Source organism: Mercurialis annua, linkage group LG4 (genome assembly GCF_937616625.2).
Source record: "Mercurialis annua linkage group LG4, ddMerAnnu1.2, whole genome shotgun sequence".
Lineage (NCBI taxonomy): Eukaryota > Viridiplantae > Streptophyta > Magnoliopsida > Malpighiales > Euphorbiaceae > Mercurialis > Mercurialis annua.
Window position 1 is genome coordinate 11,429,271 of NC_065573.1, and position 22,469 is coordinate 11,451,739.

General features: G+C 36.3%; 1 pseudogene; it reads right to left on the reverse strand.

The window, feature by feature from the left end:
- Nucleotides 1-1,582: 1,582 nt before the first annotated feature.
- Nucleotides 1,583-19,639, reverse strand: LOC126678262 (protein CHUP1, chloroplastic-like; annotated as a pseudogene).
- Nucleotides 19,640-22,469: the final 2,830 nt, after the last annotated feature.

Sequence of the window (22,469 nt, forward strand, 5' to 3'; positions counted from 1 at the left end):
GAGGACGTGGTGCAGCAGGTGTTCAGGCACCGAATGTACAACAGGCACCGAATGTGCAGCAGGCACCAGAGGTGCAACAGGCACCGAATATGCAGGCGTTCGACTTCACTACTTTCTTGGCTGGGATTGTCGAGATGCAGAACAACTAGGCTCTTTTGCAGAATCAGTGTACTGTACTGGGTCAGTTAGCGCAGCAACACCAACCTCAGGCTGGTGTTGTAGCTAGTATGGGTGGACTTGCCGGTGTCGGTCACATTCCGACAGACAGAGAATTGGTGATAACCTACACGAAGTTGAATCCGACTTCTTTTGATGGTACTGGGGATGCTCTTGACTTCTTGCCTTTTGCTTTCATTCCACAAATTTTCACCATTGCCTTTTGCTTTCATTCCACATTTCTCCATGAGTTATCCACTGGAATGGAATTCAATCATGCAAAATAGTGATGCCAAGTATGTCTAGTTGCTTCATTTTTTTTCCATCATGTCAGGTTTTGAGAAGACTGAGCTCAAGCTATACCAAGTATGTCTAGTTGCTTCATTTTTTTTCCATTTTTTATTCCTTGAAACACTTCAAAATGTTTTTTCAATAGCAATTCAGACAAGTTTTATTAGTTTAGTCTTGTGTGAGTTTATATCTATAGGAAATACATCCAATAATCTGCCTTGGATCCACTTCATTCAATTCAATCAACATATGGCTGAAACTTGGCGTTTCTGGCACGAAACTTCATTTTTAACATAAACCCCTTAAAATAACATTGTTTTGTTGTGTACTTATCCAAGAGTCCCGTATTCGTGTCCATAGTACCTGGATGGGGGACCGGGGTTATTCCATTCGCGACCCCTTCAATGGATCCGAATATAGGTGATCCAAATATTAGCGATATCATTTGAATTTGCTTCATGCAGCTTTTTAACCTATACATGGATATAAGCAACTCTGGTATATAGCTAGACATGCAAAGTCTGTTTTAATGTGAAATATCATTTAAGTTTAGTTGCTGATATAGTCACCACTTTTCATTTTCTGTTCTTTGTATTTTCTACTTTTCTCAATGTAAATTTGAGCAAATTTTCTCCTTGTGATACTTTGTATTTAATGCAGTATAGGGGAGGATCTGAGTTGTTGGTGGAAGCAGGAGACCAGCGACGCGTAATTTGCTTGCCACCAAAAATTCAAGGTAAGGTGGGAAGGCAAAGTTCGTCGATAGAAGCATTGTAATCACAATGCGGTAGAACAAATTTGATATGATTAGCCCTTGAAATAATTAGGCTCTATGTTCTCTGAATCATGACATAGCTATAGCTTTGGTTTAATTGCATAATTATTCATAAACTTTGGTGGGTTTTGCAACAATTTAAAACGCAAACTACCATTTTTTTTGCAATTTGGAACAACAATAAATGTTTTAGATAAAAAAATGCTAATATGGGCACTAGTGTACGCGTCCTTCATAAATTGTTTTGCAACTACCCCTTTAGTTTTTGTGTAGTGAAATCAAAGATATCACTGGATTTTATCTCTGTTAAAGGCAACTTTCTTTTCTTTTAGGCTCAATCTGCAGTGATTGTAGATATCAGATCTTCTATACAATGTTCTATGCAAAGATGAAATATACAGTAGAAAATACAAAGCAAAACTATCATTATCCTTCTGGTTTATTGTCCTCTACCGTTTTTCCATTTACATGGTTCCTTAGTTCTTTAAAAGTCTTCATGCTCTCTGCGTCAAAGCATCCGGCGAACTGGAAATAGGTTCAGGCCAACAGCCATATTATATACTCCCTCCGTCCAAATAGAGTTGTCCACTTTGCCTTTATCACACAGTTTAAGAAAAGCAGTTATTGTTTATGAGTTTTGTAAAATTTTCTTTACTTTTCTTGTCATACCTCTATTTAATATAGGGCTCACTTGCAATTTACTTTCAATTTATTCATCAGTGGATTTTAAATAGAGGTAATATGGACAAATTGAGTGTAAAAGTTAATTGCTTTTTGAAAGTGGACAAGAGTTTTGAGACAAAAAAAATTCTCAAAGTGAACAACTCTATTGGGACGGAGGTAGTACAATTTAAACTAAATCCATAAAGAGTCTCTTACATCTACTATGCCTACGAGTGGAACATGTTTTAATGTAGAAATGATTCAGTAAATGTACTTGATGAACTCGGAAGGCAAAATGCACGTCTTGTAGAAATAAAAACTCTCTATTTGGTTCCTTCTCAGGTCCACTCATTGCATCAAGTTCTTCCGCTACACAATTCATGTACTTCTTTGCTAATTATACAGATGAGAGCTTGATCTGCAAGAGAAAATTGGTTACATAAACAAGATCATAGCACTGAATATACGAAAAAGGTTGGTGTTTTTGTGAATATTTCACTATAACTAAATAGCACATGCGAATAACAAACCAGATACTTACATAACCAAGATCATAATGAAGAAAACAAATATTTCAACATCGACAGAAATAATCTGTAGTAGAAAGAAACATGAAAGGAACATTTTATTTCCATTTTGAAACATACCTTGCCAACAACTCCTGAATCTGATAACCAATTAACTGGAATTCCGAACTCTTTGTATCGTGAAATCGCCATGTCCCTTGTTCGTAAAAGGGCATATCAACTATTTTCCACCCTGTGAAAAGGTCAAAAAATACAATGAGACTGCCAAATCATGCAAATTAAACGGACCAAAGAGATCATGACACATGTTTTGTACTACCATACATAAATTAGGCTAACAAGTTTCCAGTCTCCCCATATTGACATATTGTCTTGTATGAAGGATACATATAAAAAAAGATACTTATTTTTCAAGCAATTTGTACATTTTTTTCAAAGCAGCATCACATGAGAGGTTGGGATCATCAACAAAAGAGGAGACCTGCTTCTCTAATTTCATCAGGTCGTGATATTCAAAAGCTGCCTCTCTCAATGCATCAGCTTTACTTTCAGGCCAATCAAAGTGCTTGAGAACTGCCCGTTCATCAACCTGTTAGTAAAGAACCAATATATGAGCAAAAGGTTAACATTACATTTTTGTTGACCTATTTTATACGGAAATAGAAACGCTCAAATGGAAAATGATAATATTGTAGTTTTGAAGTTTCAAAAGCGCTTTCAAAATTGGAAACAAAATGCTGAAACATAGGAGTCAATAAGTTTCCGTGTAACATAACTGCTGACAAATGATTTGTGCATTCTATACAGTAGGAGGCTAATGGCATACCAAGAATGATAAATCTTCATCTAGCCAATTTACAAAGGCTACCAAATCATCAATGCTGGCGAAGGAAGCTGATCGAACTTTCATTGCCAATGACTAGACAAAGTCTCCTTGAGTTTCTACATCAGCTTTCACCTGCAGGCAGTACACATGATTTTGTATCATTATTTTTTTTACATAAGTAGCTAGATAGGCTTATATTTGAGAAGTGTGTGGAAAAGATAAACGAAAATAAAGATGAAATTTTAACTCACAGCCAAGAGGAACGTTGATCTGTTCTCAATTTCCCCAATCATGTTGCTCCTAGCATCTGATGTATTAGGGGAACGTTGATCGGCTCGACTTGGCTTGGTTTGGTGTGGTTAGTTGGTTGGTTCGGTTCGGGCACTATTATAATTTTTTGATAATCTTTTATTCGCAACTTAAAACATGTCTAGATACAAAGAGTCTTTTCAGATTTGTAACTCCTTCATTAATAGCCACGTTTTTGCCAAATAAATTTCTCTTTTCAGTTTTGGTTTTTCCTTCACAATAAATTGAGGCATTGCTTTCTTCCTCAAAACACAGAAAAACATAATACATACTGAGTTTCTTTGAGCAATACAGAAAGAGTGTTAGAGAGCACAGTCCAATACTACTGTATTTTAGTTGTTTTATCCTGGAGGCGACTGTGGTTGACAGACTGCTTGTACCAAGAGAGGCAGAGCCGCGAAACGTCTTAAAGAAAGCGACCTACTCCGCAACTCTGCCAGTAACATCAAAGTTTGATATTTTATTATTCTGTAATTTTATCAAAGTGTTCTAACAATTTTAAGACGTGTTCAGTTATTTCCATGGATACTATTGATGTTGCTGGTTTGAACTCCACTGCTTTTGACGCTAGCAAACCCTTCCGTTTTGAGGGTTTACACTTCAAGCGTTGGAGGCAGAAAACTGAGTTTTTCCTAACTATGAAAAAGGTTGTTTCTGTTTTAACTATAAATATGCCTATTATTGATGAATCTGCTCTTGATGAGGCAACAGAAAAACAGAATGCTGATTTGCAACTATAGATGACCAATGATTATCTGTGCAAAAACATTATACTTAATGCACCCAATGATGACTTGTATTACTACTACAACAATGACAAAACTGTAAAGGAGATTGGGAAGGCACTGCATAAAAAAATATGACATTGAGGAGGCTGGAACAAAAAAATATGTTGTCAGTCGCTATCTCAAATATCAAATGACGGATGACAAATCTGTCGAGGCGCAGTCCCATGAGTTGCAGAAAATTGCTCATGAAATCATCTCCAAAGGTATGGTTCTTGATGAACAATTTCAAGTTGCTGTTTTAATTGATAAGTTACCTCCTTCGTGGAAGGATTTTAAGAACTCTGTCAGGCACAAAACTAAAGAATTTTTGCTAGAAAGTTTGATTACTCGCCTACGAATTGAGGAAGAGGCAAGGAAACAGGATCGGAGAGATGAGGTGCTTGTTGTTTCAAACAACACTAGAAAGTTCGGTTCGACGAATCTGAAGCCAAATGACAAAAAATTTAAGAATCAGCGCAACTCGAACACGAACCAAAATGTGAACCATAACAAAAATCAGAATGGCAATCCTCCAAGGAACCATATTGTGAGACAGCAACCACCTGTCGGAAATGATTTGCCACAGTTTCTGTGCTTTAGTTGTGGGAAACCCGAGCAAGTGTCGAACAGGCCAAATACTGCTCCGCAGGTTAACCTGACTGAATAGCCATTCACGGCTATGATGACTGAAATGATGGCTGAGATCAACCTTGTTGGTGGATCAAATGGGTGGTGGGTAGACACCGCCGCTAATCACCATGTTTGATATTATCGTGCTATGTTTAAAACATACACTGCTGTTGATTATAAGAAAGTGTTGCTGGGTGATACTCACACCACTACTGTTGGTGGTATTGGTTGTGTCGAACTGAAATTTACCTCAGGGAAGACATTAATCTTGAAGGAGGTGATGCATACTCCTATGATGAAGAAGAATCTGGTGTCTGGCTATCTTCTCAACAAGGCTGGGTTTTTCAAACTATTGGGGGAGATTTGTACACCGTTACTAGAAATGGTATTTTTGTGGGAAAGGGTTATGCTTGTGAGGGTATGTTTAAGTTGAATGTTTAAATTATCAATAAAGTTGCTGATTCTGTTTACTTGGTTTGTGATTTTAATATTTGGCATGCTAGACTCTGTCATGTGAATAAAAGAATAGTTAGCAATATGAGCACCCTAGGATTAATTTCTAAATTAAACCAAACTGAGTTTGGAAATGGTGAATTCTGTAGCCAAGAAAAAATAACTAAAACTTCACATAGATCAGTCGTTAGAGAATCTGAACCTTTAGATTTAATACATTCTGATATATGCGAACTTGATAGCACTTTGACCAAGAGTGGTAAACGTTATTTCATTACTTTTATTGATGATTGTTCTGATTTCACATATGTGTATTTGATGAAAAATAAAAGTGATGCATTTGACATGTTCAAGTTATTTGTTTCAAAAATTGAAAATAAATTAAATAAGAAAATCAAAAGATTTCGAAGTGACAGAGGTACAGAATATGAATCAAGCTTTTTTATAGAATTCTATAACTAGCATGGTATTGTACATGAAAGGACCGCACCATATTCACCTGAAATGAACGGTAAAGCCGAAAGAAAAAATAAAACACTTACCGAACCTGAGTGTCTATTTGATTGAATTCTGGTGCTGCACCTTATTGGTGGGGAGAGATTCTGTTGACTGTTTGCTATGTGCTCAACCGAGTTCCAAAGTCAAACAGTAAGATTTCTCCTTATGAGATAATAAAGAAAAGACAACCAAATTTTTCTTATTTGAGAACTTGGGGTTGTTTAGCCTATGTTCGGATTTCTGATCCGAAAAGAATTATATTAGCAAGTAGAGCCTATGAATGTGTATTCATTGGGTATGAAGTCAATAGTAAAGCCTATAGATTTTTTGACTTGACTGCACGAGTGATTATTGAATCCGTGGATGCAGATTTTTATGAACAGAAATTTCCTTTTAAATTGGGAAATAGTGGGGGCGAACATCCAATAATACTCATGTGGTAAGGAGTAGTAATATTATTGATGATACAAAACCAGAGATCAGAAGAAGTAAAAGAGCAAGAACTTTGAAAGATTATGGTTCTGATTTCCATGTCTACTCCTTAGAGGAGGATCCTGCTAATCTTCGGGAAATTAAGATAAATAAATTTTAGTAGGTCGATTTCGGAAAAGCTGACTCTGAGAAATTTAATATTATATTTCAGTTTTAAAGTTGGAATTAGTATTAAAAGGAAAAATGGCAAGAAAGGTCACAAAGTAAAGTTCAGGGACTAAAGTGGTAATTTGGCCAATTAAGTCTCAAGAATGAAAATCAAAAGTTTTGACGGAAAAATATAAATTTTCGAGTCGTATATGAATTAATTGAAGGATTAATTGACTTAGTTATGGACTAAATTGAACAAAAGAAAAGTTCAAAAGATAATTAGTAACAAATGAAGAAATTAGGGGGAAAAGTAACAATTTAGCCAAATCAAATATATTTAAGGAAATATGAATATGAAAGAATCAGAAGAAGGAGAAGAGAGGAGTCCAGAAACTTCCTTTTACATCGATCGATTTCGTTTCTTCGCCGTTTCTCCGTTCGACGTCCGATTTAAGCAATTTTCGCGTCGATTTCTTCGAAATTGAAATCTCTATAAATCTCAAGCTTTGTTTTAAGGTAAAGTTTCGATAATTATTATTAAATTTCCAAATTAAATGGCTGTTTTAGCGGGATAAACAAATTTGACTTTTTGGATCATTTTTAGCGTTTTAGTAAAAACCTAAATGACAGGTTTTGTGGAGGAGAAGGTCGTATTGGCGTATGGAGCGTCGAATCGCGGCGATGCGCCCGGAAACAACGTTTACGGGGCTGTACGTGGCATAGCCATGCTGTGCGAACGCACAACTAGGCTGTGAACCCGCTCAGCCATAGTGTGCGGACGCACAGCGCACTGTGCGAATGCACAGTGCCCGTGTGCGCCGGCACAGTGGGTCCGGGGGACCGAAGTGGACATTTAACAGATTTTGACCTAAAATCCGACAATTTTGAACATTAAACCTTAGAGATTAATTAAGGACCCAGACAATTTAAAAAGTAAGGTTTTAACTCGACGTTATACACGAATAACGATAACGAGAAATGTTAGGAAAGTTATATGATTCTCGAATACGAGGAGCGATATTCGATAAGTCGTAAGTACGACTAAGAATTATCAAATACACGGATTATATTAAGAATAAAACTAAAACCTAGAATTTAAAAGTATTAAACTTATAAACACGAAATTTACATCTAATTATTAAACGTTTTATCAGACGTACCAGTGAGCAGCGAAGTTAGTAGACGTGGACTAGTGCGGGCATATTATCATATTGATCTCATTATAGAGTGGATAGCGGTCACTGTGAGTTGCACTTTATTTTCGTGCATTATATATTAAAGTTATTTAATATTTATATTTTATATATATGTGTACTATTTATACGCATTGCATTATATAGGTGATTTATTGAAATGTTATATATTTCTATTGAATTTCTATGTACGAGAGACTAGTATGAGATCCGAAGAAACTAGCTACCTATTTGGTATCAATAGGCTGTGTGATCACCAGTATCGATACAGTCTAGTGTGTTTGAATATGAAAAATGATATGATTATGAATATGAATTTTGAAGTTGGATAAGAATTCGATTCGAGCGAGAACTCAGTTAAAGTAACCTGAGCCCCGTATCTAGTGGGTTGGACCCACACTTTGGGATTAAGAGATTGGTCGCGGCCAACGTGGTGAGTGTGAACACTCCCAGGTCGGACCATTTGGATTGATTTGATTTGAATATTCGTGAGTCATCTCATGTTTCAGGACTTTAGTTTCGAACGGATCAAATAATTGTTTATATGTATTTTTACATTAATGCTTATTTGAAATGCGGTGTTATGTTTTTATAATAATACCGTTTGTAAAATGCAAGCTCACTCAGTATTTTCCAAATACTGACCCCTCACTTTTCATGTCTTTCAGGTGCTTAGTGTCTGGACTTAGCTAGAAACCAACTTTTGGGATTTGGAAGTCAGCCTTTCATGTAAGACCATGAATTCCGCAGTGCTGCAATACTTGTCCTGTGTCGTCATAGTCGTAGCCTTGATAGTAGTACATTTTGGTTTATGTTTTACTTGCTGTCTATGTTTATATATTTTATAGGCTGCGTATGTTACGCTTTGATGACGGCACTAGATGCCAGTGATATGTTTGATAAACTAGTGTGTATAGAATCCCGTGAGGCCAGATGGTACGAGGTACAGTAACTAGAGCCCGCGTCGATATCAGAAATTGTAGTGTGAATACTTATATATATATATTTGCTTCTGTTGACGTGTATTTTGTTATATTATTTGCGAATTTTTTTTTGGTAAATTTAGGCTTGCTACGGGTTTTGGAGCTACCACTCCCATTCCCTAGCGCCGGTCTCGGCCCAATAATTTGGGTCGTGACAGTTGTGGTATCAGAGCAGTCGGTCCAGTTACCACTGCTAGTTTGTTTGAGATGTCTGTTCGAGTTTAGATACTCTGTCAATAAGTGAACCTAGGGACTACTGCAGCGATAGAGTCGAACCTTAGGTACATGCATTTTTTTGATATGTATATTGCTAGTATGTTATATAAAACGCGCGAATCAAGATTGTTAAGTGAATTAGTGTTTATTATTTGCGTATACGGACTGCTAGTCAACTAAGTGTTTAGTACATGCGTAAGAAGTTTAAAATGAAAGAATGCTTGCGACTTGCATGTTGATTGATTAAATGAATGCAACATTATATAAGATGATATTGGTATTCTGTGTGGAAATGGGCTCGGATGGTCGCTTATGTTTGAAACTGTTTCTTTTCAGCATGTCTGGGCAAAACGGAGCTCAGTCACATGTTGCAGAAGAACGGGAGGAAGCGGCTCCTATATTTCAAAATGGATTTCATTATGAAGTAGGCGGACCATCTGAAGTCCACCAGAATCGATTCCACACTGACACTAGGAGATCACCTGAGATCTATCAGAATGGTTTCATGTCAGCATCAGAAAGTAAAAGTTCTTCTAGGGTTAGAGGCAGAACACATTCACCAAAAATAGTATATATAGAGGAAAGTGAAGAGGATCCAGAGGAGGATCCAGAGGAAGAATCAGAAGAAGATCCTCAGGAAGAGGACTTCGAAAAAGAAGAGTTATCAGATGAGTCCGACGTTGAGGAGTACCGAAGTGAACATTTCTGGTCCAATGTGCGGAGATACCACAATTTGAGAGAGGATGCAGAGATAGCTAACAGTCAGGCACAAGTGGCTCTGAATCAGGTTAGGAGGCAAATTGCTCCTTTTCTAGAGGAATGCTACCAGTGGGACTGTATTCCTCCGATTTTCTGCGTATGGTCGAGGGAGTCCCAGATCTTAACGAAGATAACAGAAAAATTAACCGTAGATATGTTAGGGGTTTGGGACCCGAGTTTGCAGAGCTGTATGACTACGTAGGTGAACACTTTGGGACGCTCACTACGATGGCTCGTAGAATCGAGAGCGACCGCGAGTGGGATGGTAATCCGGTTCGACCCTACTATTTCAGGCGTGAGTTTTACCCAGACTATGTTAATCGATCCTCTTCTATTTGGACTAACCCTAGATTTGTGCATAGAGGCGGAGGCAACGCCGGTAGAAGAGTTAGGGGACGACATACCGGTATAGTTATTAGGGAACCTAGCGTGCCACATCAGGCTCCCCCAAGTATTAAATGATTAATATGCTTTGTGTATTTGTGTTTATATGTTGCATTATTGTGTATATATGTTGCATTGCATAATAAAATATAACGATTAGGATATGCCTATAGGATAGCACCTCGTGTAGTTAATACCTATAGGGAGAGATATCGACGAACACGCGCCTAATAAAATAGCATATAAACATAACATATGAAAACAATAACATAATGATTAACACATAATACATATATCGCGGACGTAATTCCTATATTACGTTCTAGAAGTCATGAAGGAAGAAGTGGACTACTAAAAAGGAAGTAGGTACCTATACTTGCGAATGATGGGATGCAAGTATAGTAAGAAGAGACGAATGTATAAATGATATGATACTAGTACAATGAAGAAGTGGAGATAGTGATCACATCCATAAGAAACTATGGATTGATATTAGTTATCAGAGACATGAAAAAGGAGTGGTATTAACAGAAGAATGCTCAGAAGGTATTAGAAAGTGATGGCAATATTAAGAAATCATAATGTACCCAACAGACAATTAAGAAAAGCCATTTAATTATCGCAGAGTGTACAATCTGGAGTAACTTACAGTCTTATGAAAAGTACCAAGATTTTTATGATTTTAAAAAGATGCAATTGTTCTCAGACATCGCATATGACATTGTATAATCATGTTAAGAATGCATAACATATGCTTTTCAAAATGTAGATCATGCATCATATCTTTGCAATGATAAATAAAATACGATTTTGAGAAACTCTTTGGTGATGAAAGGTGTCATCAGTCTGAGCTACAATTGTACTAATGATTTCAAACAATTTTTATGCAAAATGTTTGAATTGAAAAGTGAATTGAAGAGCTGGCCAGCCAAAGGATGTTTTGAAATCTTTTTGTTTTGTAAGTGAACTCAGATGTACAACTCTGTGACGAATAATAAAATATTCTTAATAATTAAGAATGAAAATTGTAAAATGAACCCCAGTAAAAGAGTTAAGCCCTATTAACTATTGTTCGTAGTATAGGCTAACGAAGCTAAGATAGGATGCGAATAAGAAGTCAACGCCGGGAAGCATAAGCGATCAAGAAATAATGCGCTAAGCAAGTTGGAAGATACGATATTCATTCTTATATCAAGAAAAGGGAAGTGGCGATCAAGGATCACATCAGAGGAAAGGAAGGTAACGAATACGAAACGACGGAGAAGATGATCTTATAAGATGTGGAGGTTCGAAATTTGGAGGAATCGGGAAATAACTGACATTGTGTGACGGATATCGAGTGGTGTTCTAAGTAGATCTAGTCTTATCACTATTTGTATCGGAAGTTATAAATTGCATAAACAGAAAGGAGAAGAGTTAAATTGAAGAACCCCAATATAAAGATAAAAATAATGCATCAGTAAGTATGAAAATGACGAGAAGCATGAAGGGAAGTTTAATAGGACACATACATACCATAGAAACTTCGTAAAATGATTAGAGAAGTGAAAGGTTTAAAGGCACATTGGAGGGGTCATCGAAATAGATACAGTAACAACAGAACAATCATGAACATATGAAAGATATAATAGATACAACAAGTAAAAGAAAGTACTAGGGAAGTATGAAGTGTATAGGATGATAAAATTGAAATTATTTCCTGATTTTCGAATTGATAATGATGAGTATAACCTTTACGTTACGAGTAGTCTGAGACACTTCAAGAAGAAAATAAAAGACAAAGTAAGAATGAGTTAAGGAACGGTTATAACCAGCATAAAGTCGATACTTGACTAAGGTGAAAGTAAACATTAGCAAGAAGGATGAGGAGTTTTAAACAGAAGATTTCAATTGTTCACGCAACAAAGAGAATTTATAAAGAGGAATGTGGTAAAAGCTTATGAAATTGTCGGTTTTAGAACAACTTAAGTATAAAAGTAAATAAGTCATTAAAGATCTATTGGATTAGCTAAAGGTTAAAGATAAAAGAATAAAGTCAAGCGAATGCTAACAAGCAAGAAGGATTTAAAAGAAAGTCAAAGGTTAAAGAGGTATATGAAACTCTTATGAAATCAACGAAGATGAAAAATTTGAACAAAATGGAAAGACAGCTTTGGCTGATTCGTCAATAGAAGATTCGAGATGATCTTTAAGGACCAACCAAAGAAAAGTAAAGAAGATAAGAATATGAATAGTGATCGTGATGGATGAATTACAATCTGAAAAGGATTAATTGTTAAAGAAACGAATTGTCAGATGATGAAAGAGAAAAGTAAGAAATGAAGAAACTGTTTAAGAAAGGAGAATCACGACAAGGTACAACAACAAAGATCATAACTGCAGATTTATAATTATAAAAGCGAATACTTATAGTGATAGGAGTACAGTAAGTGTGTCGTTAAGGAGGCGGACAACAATATAATGACTACTAAGGATGAAACATTAGATCGAGATAACATTAATCAACGAGTAATGATAGTCAAAAAGAGGAAGTTCAGACTAGACAACGATGACACAAGAACTACAAATTAGAAGGCATACTTAAAGTTACGCTTTATTGAAAAAGCAAAGGACTGAACAAGAATAAAGATGAAAAGATTCTACAAATAGAAGATATGATAGACCAACGATGAGTATAACGTCTCATTCACAAGTAAATAGTCAGAAAAAAAAGTTAACAGGCGAAGTAAAAAGAGAAACTACGACTGATGCGTAGTAATGGACGTCAAGAAAAGCATAAGAACAAATTTTAAGGTTTCAAAAAGATATATGAAAATTCGAGGACGAATTTTTATAAGGGGGAAAGAATGTAATACCCCAAAAGATTTAATTGTCTAATTGGACCACGTGTCCAGTTTTGAGTTGCTAGAGTGGCGATAACGGAAAGATTTTTGAGAAATTAAGATAAATAAATTTTAGTAGGTCGGTTTCGGAAAAGCTGAATGTGAGAAATTTAATATTATATTTCAGTTTTAAAGTTGGAATTGGTATTAAAAGGAAAAATTTCAAGAAAAGTCACAAAGTAAAGTTCAGGAACTAAAGTGGTAATTTGGCCAATTAAGTCTCAAGAATGAAAATCATAAGTTTTGACGGAAAAATATAAATTCTCGGGTCGTATATGAATTAATTGAAGGATTAATTGACTCAGCTATGGACTAAATTGAACAAAAGAAAAGTTTAAAGGATAATTGGTAACAAATGAATAAATTAGGGGTTAAAGTAACAATTTAGCCTAGTCATATATATTTAAGGATATATGAATATGAAAGAATCAGAAGAAGGAGAAGCGAGGAGTCCAGAAACTTCATTTTACATCGATCGATTTCGTTTTTTCGCCGTTTCTCCGTTTGACGTCCGATTCATGCGATTTTCGCGTCGATTTCTTCAAAATTGAAAGCTCTATCAATCTCAAGCTTCGTTTTAAGGTATAGCTTAGAATTATTATTAGATTTCGAAATCAAATGGCTGTATTAGCGGGATAAACAAATTTGACGTTTTTGGATCGTTTTTAACGTTTTAGTAAAATACTAAATGACGGGTTTTGTGGAGGAGAAGGTCGTATTGGCGTATAGGGCGTTGGATAGCGGCGAGGCGCCCGGAAACAATGTTTCCGGGGCTGTACGTTGCACAGCCAGGTTGTGCGCCCGCACATCCATAGTGTGCGGACGCACAGCGCACTGCGCGGACGCACAGTGCCTGTGTGCGCCAACACAGTGGGTCGGGGGGGACTGAAGTGGACTTTTAACCCATTTTGACCTAAAATCCGACAATTTCGAACATTAAACCCTAGAGATTAATTAAGGACCCCGACAATTTAAAAAGTAAGGTTTTAACTCGAGTTATACACGAATAACGATAGCGAGAAATGTTATGAAAGTTATATGATTCTCGAATACGAGGAGCGATATTCAATAAGTCGTAAGTACGACTAAGGATTATCAAATACACGGATAGTATTAAGAATAAAACTAAAACCTAGAATTTAAAAGTATTAAACTTATAAACACGAAATTTACTTCTAATTATTAAACTTTTTATCAGACCTACCAGTGAGTAGAGAAGTTAGTAGACGTGGACTCTAGCGCGAGCATATTATCATATTGATCTCATTATAGAGTGGATAGCGGTCACTGTGAGTTGCACTTTATTTTCGTGTATTATATATTAAAGTTATTGAATATATATATATATATATATATATATATATATATGTGTGTGTGTGTGTGTGTGTGTGTGTACTATTTATACGCATCGCATTATATATGTGATTTATTGAAATGTTATATATTTCTATTGAATTTCTATGTACGAGAGACTAGTATGAGATCCGAAGAAACTAGCTACCTATTGGGTGTCAATAGGCTGTGTGATCACCAGTATCGAGTCGGTCTAGTGTGTTTGCATATGAAAAATGATATGATTATGAATATGAATTTCGAAGTTGGATAAGAATTCGATACGAGTGAGAACTCGGTTAATGTAACATAAGCCCCGTATCTAGTGGGTTGGACCCACACTTTGGGATTAAGAGATTGGTCGCGGCCAACGTGGTTGAGTGTGAACACTCCCGAGTCAGACCATTTGGATTGACTTGATTTGAATATTTGTGAGTCGTGTCATGTTTCAGGACTTTAGTTTCGAACGGATCAAATACTTGTTTATATGTATTTTTAGATTAATGCTTATTTGAAATGCGATGTTATGTTTTTATAATAATAAAGTTAGTAAAATGCAAGCTCACTCAGTATTTTCCCAAATACTGACCTCTCACTTTTGATGTCTTTCTAGTGCTTAGTGTCTGGACTTAGCTAGAAGCCAACTTTTGGGATTTGGAAGTCAGCCTTTCATGTATAGACCTTGACTTCCGCAGTGCTGCAGTAGTGGTCCTATGTCGTTAGAGTCGTAGCCTTGACAGTAGTACATTTTGGTTTATGTTTTACTTGTTGTCTATGTTTATATCTTTTTGTAGGCTGCGTATGTTACGCTTTGGTCACGGCACTAGATGTCGGCGATATGTTTGATACACTAGTGTGTATAGAATCCCGTGAGGCCAGTTTGTACGAGGTACAATATTTAGAGCCCACGTGGATATCAGAAAGTGTAGTGTGAATATATATATATATATATATATATATATATATATATATATATATACATGTTTGCTTCTGTTGACGTGTATTTTGTTATATTATTTGCGAAAAGGTTCTTGGTAAATTTAGGCTTGCTACAGGTTTTGGAACTACCACTCCCATTCCCTAGCGCCAGTCTCGGCTCAATAATTTGGGTCGTGACAATAGTGTACGATAGTGTGAAAGGGATGCTAGTAGACCTAGTATTGAGCATTGGAATGCTATTGAAAGGGTAATGAGAAACCTGAAAAGAACAATTAACCTTGGGTTACATTATCAGAAGCACCCAGCTGTCCTCGAAGGATATAGTGATGCAGATTAGAATACATTGTCTAATGATTCCAAAGCCACCAGTGGCTATATTTTTAGTATAGCTGGTGGAGCTGTTTCTTAGAAATCAAAGAAACAAATGATTCTAGCACAATCCACCATGGAGTCAGAAAGGATAGCACTAGCTGCTGCTAGTGAAGAATCTGGATGGCTAAGAAGCCTGCTAGCTGAGATTCTTTTATCGGAAAGACCGATACAAGCTGTGTTGATCCATTGCGATAGTACTGCGGCTATTCCAAAAATTGAGAACCGTTACTATAACGGTAAAAAACGACAACCACGTCGTAAGCACAGCACTGTTAGAGAATACATCTCAGCAGGGGTTGTAAGAGTGGATCACGTACGCACTGATGAAAATTTAGCAGATCCTTTGACAAAAGGATTAGCTAGAGAGGAAGTCCATAAATTCTCAAAAGGAATGGCACTATTGCCTATAGAATGAGTCATTCATAAGGGAAACCCGACCTAATTGACTGGAGATCCCAACTACAGGTCTACTCTTGATAGCTTCACCTGTGTGAATGTGGAAGTAAGGCCGCTTTCTATGAAATTTTAGGCAAAATTTCTAGAGCATTCACTAAACCGGGATAGACGTGCAAGGCCTTAAAAGCACGGGCTTTTGAAAACACTCTTTGAAAAGGTTGTGAATGGTTTGATGTCCGAGATAGAGTTCAAGACTACGAGTCACTGTTGTTGAATCAGAATCTTTACCACTACACGAAAGTTCAAATCAAAAGATACCTTTGTTTATGTGCAATCTTATATAGAATTGCCCGAGAAACATTTTTTTTAATTTTCAAGTGGGGGATTGTTGTATTTAAGTAAAAATTGGAAAAATAATGAAAGTGCATTTTTCCTACATTGCTTGGGAGAGAACCAACTAATATGTTTATAAGGGCAAGGTTTGCCATTTGGTTTGAAACATTTTTTTTAAATTTTCAAGTGGGGGATTTTTGTATTTAAGTGAAACTGCAAAAATAATGAAAGTGCATTTTTCCCACATTGCTTGAGAGAGAACCAACTAATATGTTTATAAGGGCAAGGTTTGCCATTTGGTTTTGGGCCCCAAGTACCCAGTTTTGTGAACGGGTAAGGAGTTAAATCCTTCCCCATTAACCACGCGTGCACGCCGTCTGTCCGGCTCGCCTTGGTTTGGTTTGGTTGGTTGGTTCGGCTCGGGCACTATTATAATTTTTTTGATAATCTTTTATTTGCAACTTAAAACATGTCCAGTTACAAAGAGACTTTTCAGATTTATAACAATTGTAACTCCTTCATTAATAGCCACGTTTTTGCCAAATAAATTTCCCTTTTCAGTTTTGGTTTTTCCTTCACTATAAATTAAAGCATTGCTTTCTTCCTCAAAACACAGAAAAACATAATACATACTGGGTTTCTTTGAGCAATATAGAAAGAGTGTTAGAGTGTGTGGTACAGTTCAGTACTACCGAATTTTGGCTGTTTTATCCTAGAGGCGACCGTGGTTGACAGATTGCTTGGACCAAGAGAGGCAGAGCCGGCAAACGTCTTAAAGAAAGCGACCTAGTCCGCGACTCTGCCATTAATATCAGAGTTTGATATTTTATTATTCTGTAATTTTATTAAATTGTTCTAACAATGACTGATAAAATTCAACTAGTTCAGGAGCTCGGTGAACTTTGTCTCCGCTCCCTGCTCCTCTTGGAAATCTTCCAGATGGAGGTGGTGGAAGGGGCGGTGCACCAGGTGGTCGAGACAGTGCAGGGATACCTAGTGGAGGAGGTGGTAGAGGTGGCCCTCCACTTGAAGGAGTCGTCTTTGTGTTAGCTGGAGTAGCAGCAGATGGATTAGGAGGCGGACGAGGCACTCTGGGAGGCCTCTTCGTGAGCAAATTTCATCTTGTTTAATAAGATTCAGCATCCTTATCATCATTAGATTGGTCATTTGAATCACCAGAAGGAGCAACTGGTTTTTCTTTTATGTGAGCTAGTTGTGATGGCAAACGTATTGGTCGCACTTTTCCCCCTGGATATGGAATCAAACTTCAAATGTTTTCCAAACCTTACTGCTCTTGCTTTGTCTGCCTTTTCCTTGATATGTTTCTCCCTCTCTACGGCCAATTTATGTCGGTCTTTATAGGCAGCATATTTTTCATCATGAACTCCTTCAACCTACTTGGACATTAAATGGAAAGATGAAGCAACATAATTTAGAGAGTCGCTAGGTGAAATTTGTGTTCTAATAGGTCGAAGATTTGAAGGAGTTTCAGGAGAGTCAGGAATATCTTGCTCACGCTTCTCAAATGTAGTGATGGTAACAGTATCACTAGCATTCATCAACATCAAGGACTCCAATGGACCCCTTGATCGAAGGCTCACACTTTTCCTGCCCGGAGAGTCTCCATAAAAAGATCTAGATGGGGATGAAATAGCACTTGAATCATCTTTGCTTCTGCCCCATTTCTTGGGCTTTCGGATCAAACCTGTTTTCTTACTGACACTTCTGTATCTGCTAGTTGAGCTATCAATAGAAACATTGCCGAAGTCCTCTCTTCTAGGAGAAGATGGGCGAGAAAAGTTTCTTTAAAGGTATCTCCTTGTCCACGTTCCGATACTGCATATTCTAGCATTAGGTTTTTAGCCTTCTCTTGGGACCTGGGACTTAGACTTTTTCTCAGATCACGTGCTGTAGTTTTTCCTGGAGGCGCTTGGTAGTTCAGGAGTTCAAACCTCAAGCATGCATTCATCCAACGAAGGTACACTAGATCCTCAACTTCATTAAACCTGTTCATTTGAAGTCCTTCCACCTGCTTTTGTAAGTCTTCATTTGCATGACTTAAATTATTGACATCCTCTCTAGCATTGGCGACCCTGTCACTCTACAGTTTTAAAAGACGAGATATGGTAAAAAAAATTGACCAATGAAATAGTCAAGAACAAACAAAAGATAATTATGCGGGGATGTCCCCAATAAAGCTAGTGAATATTCCAATATATTCTGAAATTACATCGTAGAAACAAGGGTTTGCTACATTTCCATGAAGAGTCTATCATCCTAAATGTCAGTACAAAATACCCATGAAACCAGCTTGAAAAGCTACAAAGCTCTACTAGTAGGTGTAAACAGGATATATCACCCTATAATAGTTCAAACATATCAAGGATGTTTAGCAGCCTTTAAAGCCCGACAATAATTATCTATCTACTGAGATCACACTTGAAATGATCGTGTTTTGATTTACTTATCAGCTGAAAGGACATAATAGTATAAGAAATAGAAAACAAACATATTGAAACCCCAGCAAATATGGAGGCTACCATTAGAAAAAAGGTGGACGTATAAATGTATATGCGAAAGACAAGTGGCACTTACCTCTGTCATATTATAAAGGGCAGTCAGTCACTTTAGCTTGAGCAGCATCCAGTTTAACAATCAATCTCTCTTTTCATGCTGAAGCTCTTTATTCTTCCTCCTAAGTTCTACAACTTCAACCTCTAAATTTTTCACAGAATTTAGTTTCTTCTCAAGCTTTGTGTCCTTCTTGATGGCTTCTTTCTCTTTTGCTTGAAGACCAGAAACTTGTTGTTTATTGGCCCTTTGTCTGATTGGCATCAAGCTGAATTTGCCTCTGCAACTCCTTTAACTTGTACCTTGCTACATCTAGTTCCTTCTTGGCAGATTCTCCATTTGCAACCTCTTCTTGCAGTTTCTTCCTGTCAGCCTGCAAGGAATTAATTGTGATGTTCAACATGTTAATCTCAACTGTCTTGATCTTGAGCTGCCTTTGTATTTCAACAAAATCTGATTCTTGCTCCTTCAAACCATAGTACTCAAGCAATTCAACTTCAAGTTTGACTTCTCTTTCCTCTAATTCCCTTACTAAGTTACATAAATGTTCAAGCTCACTCGCATTGTTTGCCATCTCAGTTTCATATATCTTATCTTTACTAGCTTTATCACCAATATCACCAGGTAATGGGTATTCAATCTCCCCAGAAAGAAGATCCTCAAACTCTGTAAAAATATCTTCATCTTCCGTGCTAACTGCAGAACCATGAACCCGGTCAAACACGCTGCTTATCAGTTTGACCTCTTCTTCATCTTCATCTTCTTCTTCTAGTTGTTCCTTCCTCTCCAATGTTATTGGCATTCATTTTAGAAATAATCGATGGACATAATATCTAATTTATCTAGAAATACATATGGCTTAGTGAATGAGTAGAAATCCAGCTTGCAACTTATTTGTGTGTGTACTTACATCTTTCTCTTCGAGAATATCATTATAATTTGTAATCTGCTCTTTGTCTACTCCCTTGACTGGATGTTCATAAAGGCTTGCTTCATCATTTTCTAAAATGCAATATTTCTAAGCCAAAAATAAACATAAAAGATAAGAACACAAAACAAATATGAATGAATCAGATATACGATAGGCCAATTACATAATCATTCATATTCAGAATAAGAAAATATAATTTCTTAATCTTGATGATAGGTTACAGGATAATTCAACCATGTCAACCATACCATCTGGTCGGGCATCGGGGTAGTTCAACCAACATGCCTCATATCATCTTAATTCCAATAATTAGTCGATCATTCGGAGTCCCGGGATAGTTCAACCATGGCGACTTGCAAGATACAAGCCGCAGGATAGTTCAACCATGCTGACCTCGTACCGCATTCACAAATAATATGAATACTCTTCATAACTATCGAGACTAATTCTATGACTTACCCGAACACTGGTGATCACACAGCCTATTGACGCCCAATAGGTAGCTCATTGCGCATAGATCATATACTAGTTTTCACACAGCCTATTAACGCCCAATTGGTAGCTCCTTACCCCCGAATCATATATTAGTTTTCACAACTCAAAAGATCGATAATTCGATATATAAAACTCATATATATAACGGCAAATAATATATCATGCGATGCATTAGATATTTATGCATATAATATTGCAAATAACTATAGCGTAATAGTACATAAGAGTATTCTATACTCACTACTTGCTATCCATAGCCTTCGATAATTTAGAAAACGACGCCATGTTCTTTACATTCTGGATCCCGTTGGTCGTCATCTTGTCGCATCTATGCAAATTCGACAATAGTACGAATTAATAGAATTCTAGCTATATTAATTAATTCTAAAACTAGGTTTCTAGCCAATTTTGGCTATCGAAACCGCTTAATTAAAATAGCCCGAACTCAAAACAAATTGGATATTTCCATAATCTGCAATTTCCTCTACGACTTTCCTTTAGACTCGAACTTCATTCGACATCTCTAAGGTCTCCAAAATATTGCTCAAAGTTATCTTCTTAAAACGTCCTATTTATTTCATATTTTTCGACCAATTTTGAGCTATTAAAATTATTTCTTATAATGGTCAAAACTCTAAATAAAAATGACATTCCTAAAGATTGGAGTGTCCGAAATTGCATCCAAATTCAGCCCCTTGGCTGGTTGGGGGACTGCATTGTGCAGCCCCCTATCTCTGCTCTCCAAGCAGAATGCTTTTGCTTGCCGAGCAGAAGCTTGTTCTGTTCTCCAAGCAGAGTAATTCTGCTTTCCGAGCAGAGTTAATTTCTGCTTGTTGAGCAGATTTGATTCTGCTCTTTTCGAGCAGAACCGAGCTTCTCAAGCTCCCCGATTCCCATCCTAACGTACTCACAATAATTCACACTTCAAACCGAATCCAAAACTTATCTAAAACATCAAAACGACGTGGTTTCGATACGTTCATAACATAACAGCCCCAAACCCTATGTATTCAGCAAATCAAACATCATTCTTACCTCAATTTGAAGCTTGTAATAGATAGAGGATAAAATTCTTGATCCAACGAATGAAATTGTTAAATGTTTGAGCTTAATAACTAAAAGGGTGAAACGAATGAAATTCTTAAATGTTTGGCTTAAATAAATAAAAGGGTGAAACGAATGAAATTGTTTCATAACGTTTTAAATGTTTGGATTTGTTTCGTAACGTTTTAAACTTTTGGGTTAAATTGCTAAAAAGGTAAAACGTTAGGATTTGATTCATAACGTTTTAAATGTTTGGCTTAAATCGTTAAAACAGTGAAACATTAGGATTTCTTTTGTAAAGTTTTAAACGTTTTGCTTAAATAGATAAAAAGGTGAAACGTGTGGATTTTTTTTATAACGTTTAAAATATTTGGATTTGTTACGCACCATTTTAAACAATTGGATTTGTTTCATAACGTTTTAAACGTTTGGCTAAAATCGCTAAAAATGTGAAACGTCAGGATTTGTTTTGTAACATTTTAAACGTTTGGCTTAATTCGCTAAATTGGTGGAAGGTTAGGAATTATTTCATAACGTATTAAACGTTGGATTTGTTTCGCATCGTTTTAAAAGTTTGGCTTAAATAGCTAAAAAGGTGAAACGTTTTAAACGTTTGCATTTTTTTCGTAACGTATTAAATATTTTACTTAAATCGCTAAAAAGATAAAATAAGGATTTGTTTTGTAACGTTTTAAACATTTGGCTTAAATCGCTAAAAAGGTGAGACTTTAGGATTTGTTTTGTAACGTTTTAAATGTTTAGCTTCAATAGCTAAAAAGGTGAAACGTATGGATTTCTTTTGTGACATTTTAAACGTTTGGATTTGTTTCGTAATGTTTTAAACGTTTGGCTTAAATAGCTAAACAGGTGAAACATTTGCATTTGTTTCATAATGTTTTAAACGTATGGCTTAAATTGCTAAAAAGGTGAAATATTTTGATTTGTTTCGTAAAGTTTTAAACGATTCGATTTCTTTCGTAACGTTTTAAACGCTTAGCTTAAATCGTTAAGAAGATGAAATGTTTGGATTTTTTTCGTAACATTTTAAACGTTTGAATTTGTTTCGAAATATTCTAAATGATTGGCTTAAATTGTTAAAAAGTGGAAACGTTAGGATTTGTTTCGCAACCTTTTAAATGTTTTGCTTAAATCGTTAAAAAAG